We start from the raw sequence: 14,853 nt of genomic DNA on the forward strand, positions 1-14,853 counted from the left end.
GAATATAAAAAACTAATTTACAGAATGCTTCAAGACATCACAAATGAAATTAGGATAACTGCAGAAAAAGCCAAGGAACACACTGATAAAACTGTTGAAGAACTCAAAAAGATTATTCAAGAACATACTGGAAAAATTAATAAGTTGCAAGAATCCATAGAGAGACAGCATGTAGAAATCCAAAGGATTAACAATAAAACTACAGAATTAGACAACGCAATAGGAAGTCAGAGGAGCAGACTCGAGCAATTAGAATGCAGACTGGGACATCTGGAGGACCAGGGAATCAACACCAACATAGCTGAAAAAAAATCAGATAAAAGAATTAAAAAAAATGAAGAAACCCTAAGAATCATGTGGGACTCTATCAAGAAGGATAACCTGCGGGTGATTGGAGTCCCAGAACAGGGAGGGGGGACAGAAAACACAGAGAAAATAGTTGAAGAACTCCTGACACAAAACTTCCCTGACATCATGAAAGACGAAAGGATATCTATCCAAGATGCTCATCGAACCCCATTTAAGATTGATCCAAAAAGAAAAACACCAAGACATATTATCATCAAGCTCGCCAAAACCAAAGATAAACAGAAAATTTTAAAAGCAGCCAGGGAGAAAAGAAAGGTTTCCTTCAAGGGAGAATCAATAAGAATAAGTTCTGACTACTCAGCAGAAACCATGCAGGCAAGAAGGGAATGGGACGACATATACAGAACACTGAAGGAGAAAAACTGCCAACCAAGGATCATATATCCAGCAAAACTCTCTCTGAAATATGAAGGCGAAATTAAGATATTTACAGATAAACAAAAGTTTAGAGAATTTGCAAAAACCAAACCAAAGCTACAAGAAATACTAAAGGATATTGTTTGGTCAGAGAACCAATAATATCAGATATCAGCACAACACAAGGTCACAAAACAGAACGTCCTGATATCAACTCAAATAGGGAAATCACAAAAACAAACAAATTAAGATTAATTAAAAAAAAATACACATAACAGGGAATCATGGAAGTCAATAGGTAAAAGATCACAATAATCAAAAAGAGGGACTAAATATAGGAGGCATTGAACTGCCATATGGAGAGTGATACAAGGCGATATAGAACAATTCAAGTTAGGTTTTTACTTAGAAAAATAGGGGTAAATAATAAGGTCACCACAAAAAGGTATAACAACTCTATAACTCAAGATAAAAGCCAAGAAAAACGTAACGACTCAACTAACATAAAGTCAAACACTAGGAAAATGAGGATCTCACAATTTACTAAGAAAAACGCCTCAGCACAAAAAAGTATGTGGAAAAATGAAATTGTCAACAACACACATAAAAAGGCATCAAAATGACAGCACTAAAAACTTATTTATCTATAATTACCCTGAATGTAAATGGACTAAATGCACCAATAAAGAGACAGAGAGTCACAGACTGGATAAAGAAACACGATCCATCTATATGCTGCCTACAAGAGACACACCTTAGACTTAGAGACACAAACAAACTAAAACTCAAAGGATGGAAAAAAATATATCAAGCAAACAATAAGCAAAAAAGAAGAGGAGTAGCAATATTAATTTCTGACAAAATAGGCTTTACACTTAAATCCACCACAAAGGATAAAGAAGGACACTATATAATGATAAAAGGGACAATTGATCAGGGAGACATAACCATATTAAATATTTATGCACCCAATGACAGGGCTGCAAGATACATAAATCAAATTTTAACAGAATTGAAAAGCGAGATAGACACCTCCACAATTATAGTAGGAGACTTCAACACACCACTTTCGGAGAAGGACAGGACATCCAGTAAGAAGCTCAACAGAGACACGGAAGATCTAATTACAACAATCAACCAACTTGACCTCATTGACTTATACAGAACTCTCCACCCAACTGCTGCAAAATATACTTTTTTTTCTAGCGCACATGGAACATTCTCTAGAATAGACCACATATTAGGTCATAAAATAAACCTTTGCAGAGTCCAAAACATCGAAATATTACAAAGCATCTTCTCAGACCACAAGGCAATAAAACTAGAGATCAATAACAGAAAAACTAGGGAAAAGAAATCAAATACTTGGAAAATGAACAATACCCTCCTGAAAAAAGACTGGGTTATAGAAGACATCAAGGAGGGAATAAGGAAATTCATAGAAAGCAACGAGAATGAAAATACTTCCTATCAAAACCTCTGGGACACAGCAAAAGCAGTGCTCAGAGGCCAATTTATATCAATAAATGCACACATACAAAAAGAAGAGCCAAAATCAGAGAACTGTCCCTACAACTTGAACAAATAGAAACTGAGCAACAAAAGAATCCATCAGGCACCAGAAGAAAACAAATAATAAAAATTAGAGCTGAACTAAATGAATTAGAGAACAGAAAAACAATTGAAAGAATTAACAAAGCCAAAAGCTGGTTCTTTGAAAAAATTAACAAAATTGATAAACCATTGGCTAGACTGACTAAAGAAATACAGGAAAGGAAACAAATAACCTGAATAAGAAACGAGAAGGACCACATCACAACAGAACCAAATGAAATTAAAAGAATCATTTCAGATTATTATGAAAAATTGTACTCTAACAAATTTGAAACCTTAGAAGAAATGGATGAATTCCTGGAAAAACACTACCTACCTAAACTAACACATTCAGAAGTAGAACAACTAAATAGACCCATAACAGAAAAAGAGATTGAAACGGTAATCAAAAAACTCCCAACAAAAAAAAGCCCTGGCTCGGACGGCTTCACTGCGGAGTTCTACCAAACTTTCAGAGAAGAGTTAACACCACTACTTCTGAAGGTATTCCAAAGCATAGAAAATGACGGAATACTACCCAACTCATTCTATGAAGCCACCATCTCCCTGATACCAAAACCAGGTAAAGACATTACAAAAAAAGAAAATTATAGACCTATATCCCTCATGAACATAGATGCAAAAATCCTCAACAAAATTCTAGCCAATAGAATCCAACAACACATCAAAAAAATAATTCACCCTGATCAAGTGGGATTTATACCAGGTATGCAAGGCTGGTTTAATATCAGAAAAACCATTAATGTAATCCATCACATAAATAAAAGACAAAAACCACATGATCTTATCAATTCATGCAGAAAAGGCATTTGACAAAGTCCAACACCCATTTATGATAAAAACTCTTACCAAAATAGGAATTGAAGGAAAATTCCTCAACATAATAAAGGGCATCTATGCAAAGCCAACAGCCAATATCACTCTAAATGGAGAGAACCTGAAAGCATTTCCCTTGAGAACGGGAACCAGAGAAGGATGCCCTTTATCACCGCTCTTATTCAACATCGTGTTGGAAGTCTTAGCCAGGGCAATTAGGCTAGACAAAGAAATAAAAGGTATCCGGATTGGCAAGGAAGAAGTAAAGTTATGACTATTTGCAGATGACATGATCTTATACACAGAAAACCCTAAGGAATCCTCCAGAAAACTACTGAAACTAATAGAAGAGTTTGGCAGAGTCCCAGGTTATAAAATAAACATACAAAAATCACTTGGATTCCTCTACATCAACAAAAAGAACACCGAAGAGGAAATAACCAAATCAATACCATTCACAGTAGCCCCCAAGAAGATAAGATACTTAGGAATAAATCTTACCAAGGATGTAAAAGACCTATACAAAGAAAACTACAAAGCTCTACTACAAGAAATTCAAAAGGACATACTTAAGTGGAAAAGCATACCTTGCTCATGGATAGGAAGACTTAACATAGTAAAAATGTCTATTCTACCAAAAGCCATCTATACATTTAACGCACTTCCGATCCAAATTCCAATGTCATATTTTAAGGGGACAGAGAAACAAATCACCAATTTCATATGGAAGGGAAAGAAGCCCCGGATAAGCAAAGCACTACTGAAAAAGAAGAAGAAAGTGGGAGGCCTCACTTTACCTGATTTCAGAACCTTTTATACAGCCACAGTAGTCAAAACAGCTGGTACTGGTACAACAACAGACACATAGACCAATGGAACAGAATTGAGAACCCAGACATAGATCCATCCACGTATGAGCAGGTGATATTTGACAAAGGACCAGTGTCAATTAATTGGGGAAAAGAAAGCCTTTTTAACAAATGGTGCTGGCATAACTGGATATTCATTTGCAAATAAATGAAACAGGACCCATACCTTACACCATGCACAAAAACTAACTCCAAGTGGATCAAAGACCTAAACATAAAGACTAAAACGGTAAAGATCATGGAAGAAAAAATAGGGACAATCCTAGGAGCCCTAATACAAGGCATAAACAGAATACAAAACATTACCAAAAATGATGAAGAGAAACCCAATAACTGGGAGCTCCTAAAAATCAAACACCTATGCTCATCTAAAGACTTCACCAAAAGAGTAAAAAGACCACCTACAGACTGGGAAAGAATTTTCAGCTATGACATCTCCGACCAGCGCCTGATCTCTAAAATCTACATGATTCTGTCAAAACTCAACCACAAAAAGACAAACAACCCAATCAAAAAGTGGGCAAAGGATACGAACACACATTTCACTAAAGAAGATATTCAGGCAGCCAACAGATACATGAGAAAATGCTCCCGATCATTAGCCATTAGAGAAATGCAAATTAAAACTACCATGAGATTCCATCTCACACCAGGAAGGCTGGCATTAATCCAAAAAACACAAAATAATAAATGTTGGAGAGGCTGCGGAGAGATTGGAACTCTTATACACTGCTGGTGGGAATGTAAAATGGTACAACCACTTTGGAAATCTATCTGGCGTTATCTTAAACAGTTAGAAATAGAACTACCATACAACCCAGAAATCCCACTCCTGGAAATATACCCTAGAGATACAAGAGCCTTCATACAAACAGATATATGCACGCCCATGTTTATTGCAGCTCTGTTTACAATAGCAAAAAGTTGGAAGCAACCAAGGTGTCCATCAACGGATGAATGGGTAAATAAATTGTGTTATATTCACACAATGGAATACTACGCATCGATAAAGAACAGTGACGAATCTCTGAAACATTTCATAACATGGAGGAACCTGGAAGGCATTATGCTGAGAGAAATTAGTCAGAGGCAAAAGGACAAATATTGTATAAGACCACTATTATAAGATCTTGAGTAATAGTAAACCTGAGAAGATCACATACTTTTGTGGTTACGAGGGGGGGAGGGAGGGAGGGTGGGAGAGGGTTTTTTATTGATTAATCAGTAGATAAGAACTGCTTTAGGTGAAGGGAAAGAGAACACTGAATACATGGAAGGTCAGCTCAATTGGACTGGACCAAAAGCAAAGAAGTTTCCAGGATAAAATGAATGCTTCAAAGGTCAGCGGAGCAAGTGCGGGGGTCTGGGGAACATGGTTTGCAGGGACTTCTAAGTCAATTGGCAAAATAATTCTATTATGAAATCATTCTGCATCCCACTTTGAAATGTGGCGTCTGGGGTCTTAAATGCCAACAAGCGGCCATCTAAGATGCATCAATTGGTCTCAACCCACCTGGAGCAAAGGAAAATGAAGAACACCAAGGCCACATGACAACTAAGAGCCCAAGAGACAGAAAGGGCCACACGAACCAGAGACCTACATCATCCTGAGACCAGAAGAACTAGTTGGTGCCCGGCCACAATAGATGACTGCCCTGACAGGGAGCACAACAGAGGACCCCTGAGGGAGCAGGAGATCAGTGGGATACAGACCCCAAATTCTCATAAAAAGACCAAACTTAATGGTCTGACTGAGACTAGAGGAATCCCAGCAGCCATGGTCCCCAGACCTTCTGTTGGCACAGGACAGGAACCATCCCTGAAGACAACTCATGAGACATGAAAGGGACTGGTCAGCGGGTGGGAGAGAGACGCTGATGAAGAGTGAGCTAATTATATCAGGTGGACACTTGAGATTGTGTTGGCAACTCTTGTCTGGAGGGGGGATGGGAGGATAGAGAGAGAGAGAAGCCGGCAAAATTGTCAAGAAAGGAGAGACTGAAAGGGCTGACTCAAGAGGGGGAGAGCAAGTGGGAGTACGGAGTGAGATGTATGTAAATTTATACGTGACAGACTGATTGGATTTGTAAACGTTCACTTGAAGCTTAAAAAAAGTTAATAAAAAAAATGTATACTTTAATAAGTAGAAAGTATATAAGTGATTTGGTAAGCTTGTGGAGAAGCTGACCCAGATACATAAATTAGGATATATGTTTCCATCTAAATTTTCTATTTTTAATTTGTTTACAGAATGTTTCATTGATGTTGTTTAATGTATACTTTCTCATTTGTCATTTTGAAAGCCCTTTATTGTAAAGATAATTTTTTTTTTTTCTGACGTCAAACAGCAGTCACATTATTGGTGATTATTCTGGAGCTCCACATTGGAGAAATTCTATTTGCTCTTGAGATATAAATTTCCTTCAGTATTTTGGAGGTAATGTTTTTATAATTTCTCCCGTATCTGGCGCACCGTCATGCATCAGCAAATCTGGTGATTTACTTTTCTTAGAATGTTGTGACATTGCAGAAGAGTGTGATGGTGTTCCTGCTCATCTCGAAGCTTCTGATGCATTGGGTTTAGGGTTGTCAGTTCTATCAGGGAACTTTATTAGTGGAATATGTGGCTCAACTACCTGAATGATCCTGCTGGCAGACACCATTTTGCTGCCCATCATGACTCCCCAAGTAGGTGGCAGTTTCCAGAGCACTTGTGAGCCACAGGTTCTATTTCTTTTTTGACGATTTCCAATTTTCCTAGATTCATGTCATACTTCATACATTCCATGTTTCTGTTATTAATGGATGTTTTCAGCTGTTTTTCTCATTTTCAGTTGTGCCATATCAGCAAAAGAAGGTGCTGAGAGCTTGACTCCATCCATGTCATTAAGGTTGACTCTACTTTGAGGAGGCAGCTCTTCCCCTCTAGTATTTTGATTGCCTTCCAACCTGAAGGGCTCATCATCCGGCACTATATCAGACAATGTTCCACTGCTATTCGTAATGTTTTAACTGGATAATTTTTTTTTTTTTTTCAGAAGCAGCCTGCCAGGTCCATCTTCCTTGTCTGTCTTAGTCTGGAAGCGCAGCTGAAACCTGTCGAGCATGACTGACCCTTCTGGTGTTTGAAATACCAGGAGCATAGCTTCCAGCATCACAGCAACGCGCAAGCCACCAAGATATGACAAACTGACAGAGGTGTGGGGATTTGCATGCTAGAGGGTGGGATATTAATCTGGCAAAAATAGGGATGCCTTCCACCTCAGTGAAATTTCTAGGGGTCCAGTGGTGTGGAGCATGTTGAGATATTCTTTCTAAAGTAAAGGTTAAGTTGTTTCATCTGACCCCTGCTGCAACTAAAAAGGAGTTAGAATGCCTGGTGGACCTTTTTGGATTTTGAAGTAACCAATCCCTCATGTGGGTGTGCTACTCCAGTATATTTCTCAAGTGACTCAAAATGCTGCTAGTTTGCCTCAGAACAGGAGAAGGCCCTGCAACAGGTTCAAGTTGTCTTGCAAGCTGCTCTCCCACTTGGGCCATATGATATGGCTGATTCAATGGTTTAAGAAGTGTCGGTGGGAGATAAAGATGCTGTTTGGAGCCTTTGGCCGGGCCTCTATTGGTGAATCATAAGCACAGATCCTTAGGATTTTGGAGCAAAGCTCTGACATCCTCTGCAGATAACTACTCTCCTTTTGAGAAATAGCTTTTAGCTTGTTACTGGGCCTTGGTAGAAACTGAATCCTTAACCATGGGCCACCAAGTCACCATGTGGTCTGAGCTGTCCATTATGAACTGAGTGTTGTATGACCCACAGACTCATAAATTCTGACATGTACAGCCACACTCCATCATTAAATGAAAGTGGTATATACAAGATCAGGCTTGAGCAGGACCTGAAGGCACAAGTAAGTTACATGAGGAAGTGGCCCAAATGCCCATGATCCCTGCTCCTGTCACATTACCATCCCTCTCCGAGTCTGTAATTATGTCTTCATGGTGAGTTCCTCATGATCAACTGACTGAAGAGGAGAAAACTTGTGCCTGGTTTACAGATGCTTCTGCATGATATGAAGCTACCACTCTAAAGTGAACAGTGGCAGCACTGCAAACCCTTTCTGAAGGACAGTGGTGAAGGGAAATCCTCCCAGTGAGCAGAACTTTGAACGGTGCTCCTGGTTTTTCATTTTGCTTGGAAGAAGAAATGGCCAGATGTGCAATTTTCTACTGATCCATGGGCCAGTGGTTTGGATGGAAGGTCAAGGACTTAAAAGGAACATCATTGGAAAATTGATGACAAGGATGTATGAGGAAGAGACATGTGGATAAACCTCTCTAAAAGGACCAAAGAAGTGAAGATATTTGTGTCTTGTGTGAATGCTCACCAAAGAGTGACCTCAGTAGAGAAGGACTTTAAGAGTCAAGTGAATAAGATGACATGTTACTTGAATACCAGTCATCCTCTTGCCCCATTCACTCCTGTCATTTCCCAATGGGTTCATGAACAAAGTTGCCATTGTGACAGTTTCTGAGGCTATGCATGGGCTCAGCAGCATGGGCTTCCACTCACCAAGGCTTACTTAGCTACAGACACTGCTGAGTGCCCAATCTGCCATCAGCTGAGACCAACATTAGGTTCCCGATATAGTACCATTCCTAGGGATGATCATTCATCAATCTGGTGGCAGACTGATAACATTGGACAACTTCCATCATGGAAAGGGCAGTGTTTTGTTTTCACTGGGAAAGACGCTTACTGTAGCGATGGATTTTCCTCCCCTGCACATAATGCTTCTGCCAAAACTACCATATGTGGAGTCACAGAATGCCTTTTCCACTGTCATGTTATCCCACACAGCATTGCCTCAGATCAAGGAACTCACCTCACAGCAAATGAAGTGCAGCAATGGGCCCATGTTCATGGAAATCACTGGTCTTACCATGTTCCCCATCATTGTGAAGCAGCTGGCTTGATAGAATGATGTAATGGCCTTCTAAAGACACAATTATGGTGCCCGCTGGGTGGCAGTAACTTGCAGGGTTGAGGCAATGTTTTCCAGAAGGCTATGTATGTATTGGACTCTAATGTAAGATGTTATTTTGGGTAATTCATGGATATTTACTTTTCTATTTCAGAACATACTTTTTGTTTATAACATTTAAACACATATCTCCCTGATATGGAACCTTAAGACATAAACTCTACCATTTTCTTATATGGTTAGGAAGATTTTGAAAAATATGTATCTTTGCATCATATATTCACTTCAATTTCAAATAGTACATAGTTCTTAGTATATGATATTAATTTTGATTAATTTGAGATTACTTTAGTATCACATATTATTGTGTAAAGTAGTATTCTAGGCACACAGGAAGTAAAGGAAATTTATTTTGCTGAGAAGACATTAAACAAGATTGTATTCAAACCTGAACTTTGGAAATGGTGATTTTTTTATATATTTCTTCTCCCATAGAATTCTCTTCTTATTTCACATATCTATTACATTAAAGTGGCTCCTTTATATTAAAAATGAAGAAATGGGAATTCCAGCAGACCCATGTTTGTTCAATAAGTCTAGAGACCTTTGTGAGTGCTCCAATTCATGAATATTATAGCATATAATTTCCCTCCATAAAATGAAGGAAAGCTATTACTGGAAAATCTGAGTAAACCCTACAGGTTATTTTCATTAAATTTTTCTAATGATCAGGAAAAAAAAAAAAAAAAAAAAACCAATCACTTCTCCTTGAGTTCTCCCTTTTAGATTTGTTCTAATTCTAGACATAGTCTCTTCATGATACTTCAACTATCAAAATGCCTGTTTTATTAGCTATAACATTTTCTACTTGTTTCAATAGTGAGTACTAGCCATTGCCTTTTGTTTCAGTGAAATGTTTCTCCAAACAACACAGTTTTCATCATATCAAGAAACATAATGTAAACATTGAGGAACGGAACACCAAAAACCATTAAAATGTATATGCTGTACAAGCATTTAGATTCATTCATTAGGTAAAGGACTCACTTGAATACACATTTCTGATAAAAAAAAAAAAATACACATTTCTGATAGCACCTAAAATCACATCTATGCTTAGGAAAATATTTAAAAAAAAAAAATTGTGATATCGTACCTTCCCCAAACAGATATTGCAAGTAAAATTATTCCATAAGCTTGTGTTGAACTGAGCTATGTCAACTTGGCTAAGACTAGGAACTATATTTCCCAGAATCTTCTTCCCATGATGTTCCAGGTTTTAGTTCTCGCAAAGGAAATCTGTATAAGATTTGGAATTGAGAATGAAGAAGACAATAGTTTTGAAAAGTAGTGGAAATGACACAGGATATCAAACAGAAAGAGAGGTGCCCAATGGGACCATCTTCCTGTTTGTCTTCTCGGCTTTTGGTCCCTCCCACCCAACAGTGGTTCCAAGTCAACCACCAAGCACACGACTGCCATTCCTTCAGTGATGATAAAGTCCAAAAACTTCTGCAGATAGCTTCTCCTTCATGGTTCCAATTTGGCACCCAGGTGCACATAGCCTCTGGGCTTTTTCTGAAAACTCTGATCTTCCTGCTCAGGCCACTGCTTCAGACTATTATGGTTAGTGTATTTATCCCTCTTCTATGTCTTCACTTTTCCAGTAATTCCCATGGAAATGGATAATTCTAATATGTTGTTCTGATAATGCATTAGTGGTTTTTTCTAATGACTAAACTCTAATAGACATAGATTCTTAATATACCAGCTGTGTGTGGGGAAAAGTATTCTTTGTTCAACAAAGGTAAAGGAAATGCTAGAGTCAATTACTGTTCAATTATAGACAATTTAATTAATTTCCATAAGCTTTAATTTATCAATAAAATAGCAGTTATGACAGTATCTGAATAATAAGGTTATTGGGAGAATCAAATACCATAATGCACAGCAAGTACATAGTGTAACATGGAACAGAGTATGGGTTCAGTAAGTGTTAACTAGCCTGGCTATGTAAAGGCAGGAAGGGACAGGAACTGATTGAATGGACACAAGAAACCTGGGGTGTAAAGGGAAAGGGTGCTGTCACATAGTAGGGATTGCAACTAATGTTACATAACAATATGTGTATAAGTTTTTGTATGATAAATTGACTTGAGCTATAAACTTTCACCTAAAGCGCACACACACACAAAAGTTTAAAGGTACTATTTACTTTCAGGTGGAGGTGAGAAAATACTTAATAATTTTACAATTGTATTATTATTAAAATATGCGTATTTAAATACATGTATTTCAAATTTCAGGGTAACAATTAAAATAACATATATCCAATGTATAGCTTCCAAATCTTCAGCAGCAAAAAAAAAAAGTATATATAAATGTTGTTATCAAACCAATAACCAAAACCAAACCAAACTCTTTGACAACGAGTCGATTTTGACTAATAGCATCTCTATAGGACAGAGTAGAACTGCTCCCATAAGATTTCCAAAGAGCGGCTGGTGGATTCAAACTGCCAACCTTTTGGTTAGCAGCCAAACACTTAGCCACTGTGCCACCAGAGCCCCATCAAACCAATAGAAAGGAGAAAATTGAAGCAACAGTGAGAGGATAATAAAGAGAAAATAAATACAAATATATTAGTCATCACAGTCATTCAACTTAGAAAAGAAATAACTAGAATAATATCACCAAAAGTATTTTAAATTAAGAGCTGGGAAAAAGAAATATCATGTGAATACTAACTAAAAGAAACAGTTTTACCAGTACCTATATTAGAAAAAATTGAATATGAGTCAGAAAACATTGAAAGGAAGGCAAAAAGACTCTGTTTAAAAATAAAAGGAAAAACCCACCCAAAATATATAACGTTCAATAACATTATACTCAATAACAAAATTACAGTTTTCAACGTTTTTGTAAAAACCAAGAAAGGTAAACTAAATGAGTTAAATATTTAACTCAAAAACCAAGAAAACAACACCTCTGCAAGACCGAGGAGAATACAAAGAAGGAAGTAATAAAGATAAAAGCCAAAATTAATTTTTAAAAAAGTTTTATTATTTCCCCAGGGGCTATTATTTATGCTGATTGTTTATCTTGAACTCATTCCTTGAAGTTTCCAAAGTCCCTGACATTTTTTAGTTTTACTGTTGTTATTGTTGTTGCTGTTGTGTTCATTTATTTTATGTGATATTTATCAGTACAGCCCTTACATGTGTGTTCTATGAGTACATTTGTAAACCATGCTTCTGTGGTCTCCCTGCCATTATTAGAACTGTAGTAGTGAGCGGAGAGGAAAGAATCTCTTTATAGCTAGGCAAGTGATAGGCCAGTGGATTAAAACCCAAAACCAAAGCTGCTGCCGTCGAGTTAATTCTGACACATGGCAACCCTTATAGGACTCGGTAGAACCTATAGAACTCATTGGGTTTCCAAGCAGCAGCTGGTGGATTCGAACTGCCGACCTTTCGGTTAGCAGCCATGTACTTAACCACTGTGCCATCACACCTCTTGGACTGGGGATATTCTAAATAGGAATGACTCTGAACAAGGGGGCACTCAGCTCATCTGTTTCACGAAGTGCTTGGAGGATTGGGACCACTTGGGCCTGTGGGATGCACTTCAAGTCAGCTGATTCACCTGGCTACCTAAACAGCTATTGTATTATCTGGTTTTGCTCCAGGTACTGCCAATTGAGTTAGTTTTCCTTCCTGGGTCTGGTTCTTTATCTCCCCTCTCTCTTCAATATACCTAGAAGTGAAGGAATTTTTATTTCATTTTAAAATACATGAACACTTAAGCTAAGTAGAGCATTGAGAGAGGAGGACTTTAAGGGTTTGTGTTAAGATCTAATTTTCAAGAATCTTGTACCTTTTATTTGCACATGATTAATTCTGAGTTTCTAGGTTTTCACCTTTCCTTAATCATAGTCTCCTTTTCAGATGAAGGGGTGCCTCTAGAGGAGTTCCAAATGCCTCAAATTCTAATAGCTAGCCAAAGGTCTGCTTCCCAGTTATCCTTTCTCATTGTGTTGGAAAATTGACTATTTCCAATAGCTGAAACCATGGAAAGTGTTTGTGTTTTCTTCTGGACACAATATGGATCTATTTGATGGTTTAGAGAAGGAGAATGATGTAATTTGATTTGTTTTCAAAAGATCACCCTGGCTGTCATGTGGTAAATAGATATACAGAGGGAAAAGGGGACGTAGGGAGATCCATGAAATCAAAGTCTATATATTAGGTCATGTATTAATTAAATGTATGGCTTATTTAAAATCTAATAAGTATAAATGAAATTGAAATAGAAATGTATCAAACAATTTTATTATGATTAGATATTTAAAACAATGTTTACAAAGGAACTACTTAACTATTTCTTTTCCAAGAAGAAAAAATTGGAGTTCCTTGACTACTGACAAATCTGATATTGCCACTCCTTCCATCCTCCCCATACACCCCTTTACACACACATGCACACACACTGCAGGCACTGTTTTAATACAGTGGTTCTCAAACTTCAACACGCACCAACAACAAGAGGAAAAATAAACCAACCAATCAGCAGCTATCGGGTCGATTCTGACTCATAGTCACCCTAGAAGATAGAGTAGAGCTGCCTCATAGGGTTTCTTAGGAACGACTGGTGGACTCGAACTGCCAACCATTTGGTTAGCAGCCGTTGTTCTTAACTATTGTACCACTAGGGCTTCAAGTTACGAGAAGAGCTTATCAAAACACAGACTTGTTAGGTCCCAACCACCCATTTTCTAATTCTAAAGGACTAAGATAAAATCAAACCACTTCCATCTAGTCAATTCTGACTCATAGCAACCCTATAGAGTTTCCAAGGAGCAACTGCTGGATTCAAACTGCCAACCTTTCAGTTAGCAAGCTGAGCTCTTAACCACTGCACTACCAGGGCTCCAGGTCTGGGCTTAAAATCAAACCAAACCCACTGCCAATGAGTCGATTCTAACTCATAGCGACCACGTAGGACAGAGTAGACCTGATCCAAAGAGTTTCCAAGGAGCTCCTGGTGGATTCGAACTGTCAACCTTTTCGTTTGCAGCTGTAGCACTTAACCACTACACCACCAGGGTTTCCAGGCCTGGGTTAGGGCCCTGTAATTAGCCATTCTAACAAGGTTTCAGGTCATGTGTGTCTACTAACATTTGTTTCTCAAACCACCTTAGCTGGTATCACCCAAACCCTTGGATATACAGGGAAACCTGTGAGAGCCCTGAACTCAATTGGCATGCCTTGTTTTTCTGGGCCTCACAAGTTTTCTGCCTTTGACAATATGCACTTAACACTTTTCTATCAGTCTCTGTTAGTGGAAAATATTTGAGTTTTCCTTCTCTGAGAGGTTTCTGCCTTACACGGTCTCCGATTTTCGCAGGTTTTACTGTATATGCATGGGAAGGGGTTATATGCTTGCGGTTTGAAAAAGTTACCTCTCCTAATCTGCTACTACTTGCCTGAAAGAATTACTGCTCCTGTTAATAAATTATACAATTGAAATGAATTTACCCCTATTCACGATCTATTGAAGAAAATTTGATCACCTTTTTTATATCATGCCATTTGCAGAAAGAAAAAAAGGAATTTTTTTTTTTTTTGGTAGCATGGCCCGAGTTTAACAGCTTAAATATGTTGACAACATGTTTGAAACAAACTCATCAACTTTTATGAAGTTCAGGTTGGAAAGAGAATTGTGTCGTTAGTCTTTTTTCAACAGACCATAAATATTTACACCTTCCAGGTTTTATTGTTTACTCAAGTATTTCTAGGTTCAGCTTTAGTCAGTGTGTTTTCTTTCTCTCGCTTATCTCCTTTATT

General features: G+C 37.9%; 1 pseudogene; it reads right to left on the reverse strand.

Moving 5' to 3' along the window:
• Window positions 1-6,391: 6,391 nt before the first annotated feature.
• On the reverse strand, window positions 6,392-6,703 carry LOC126069232 (alpha-ketoglutarate dehydrogenase component 4-like; annotated as a pseudogene).
• Between the last annotated feature and the right edge of the window lie 8,150 nt (window positions 6,704-14,853).

This window comes from Elephas maximus, chromosome X, assembly GCF_024166365.1.
Source record: "Elephas maximus indicus isolate mEleMax1 chromosome X, mEleMax1 primary haplotype, whole genome shotgun sequence".
Lineage (NCBI taxonomy): Eukaryota > Metazoa > Chordata > Mammalia > Proboscidea > Elephantidae > Elephas > Elephas maximus.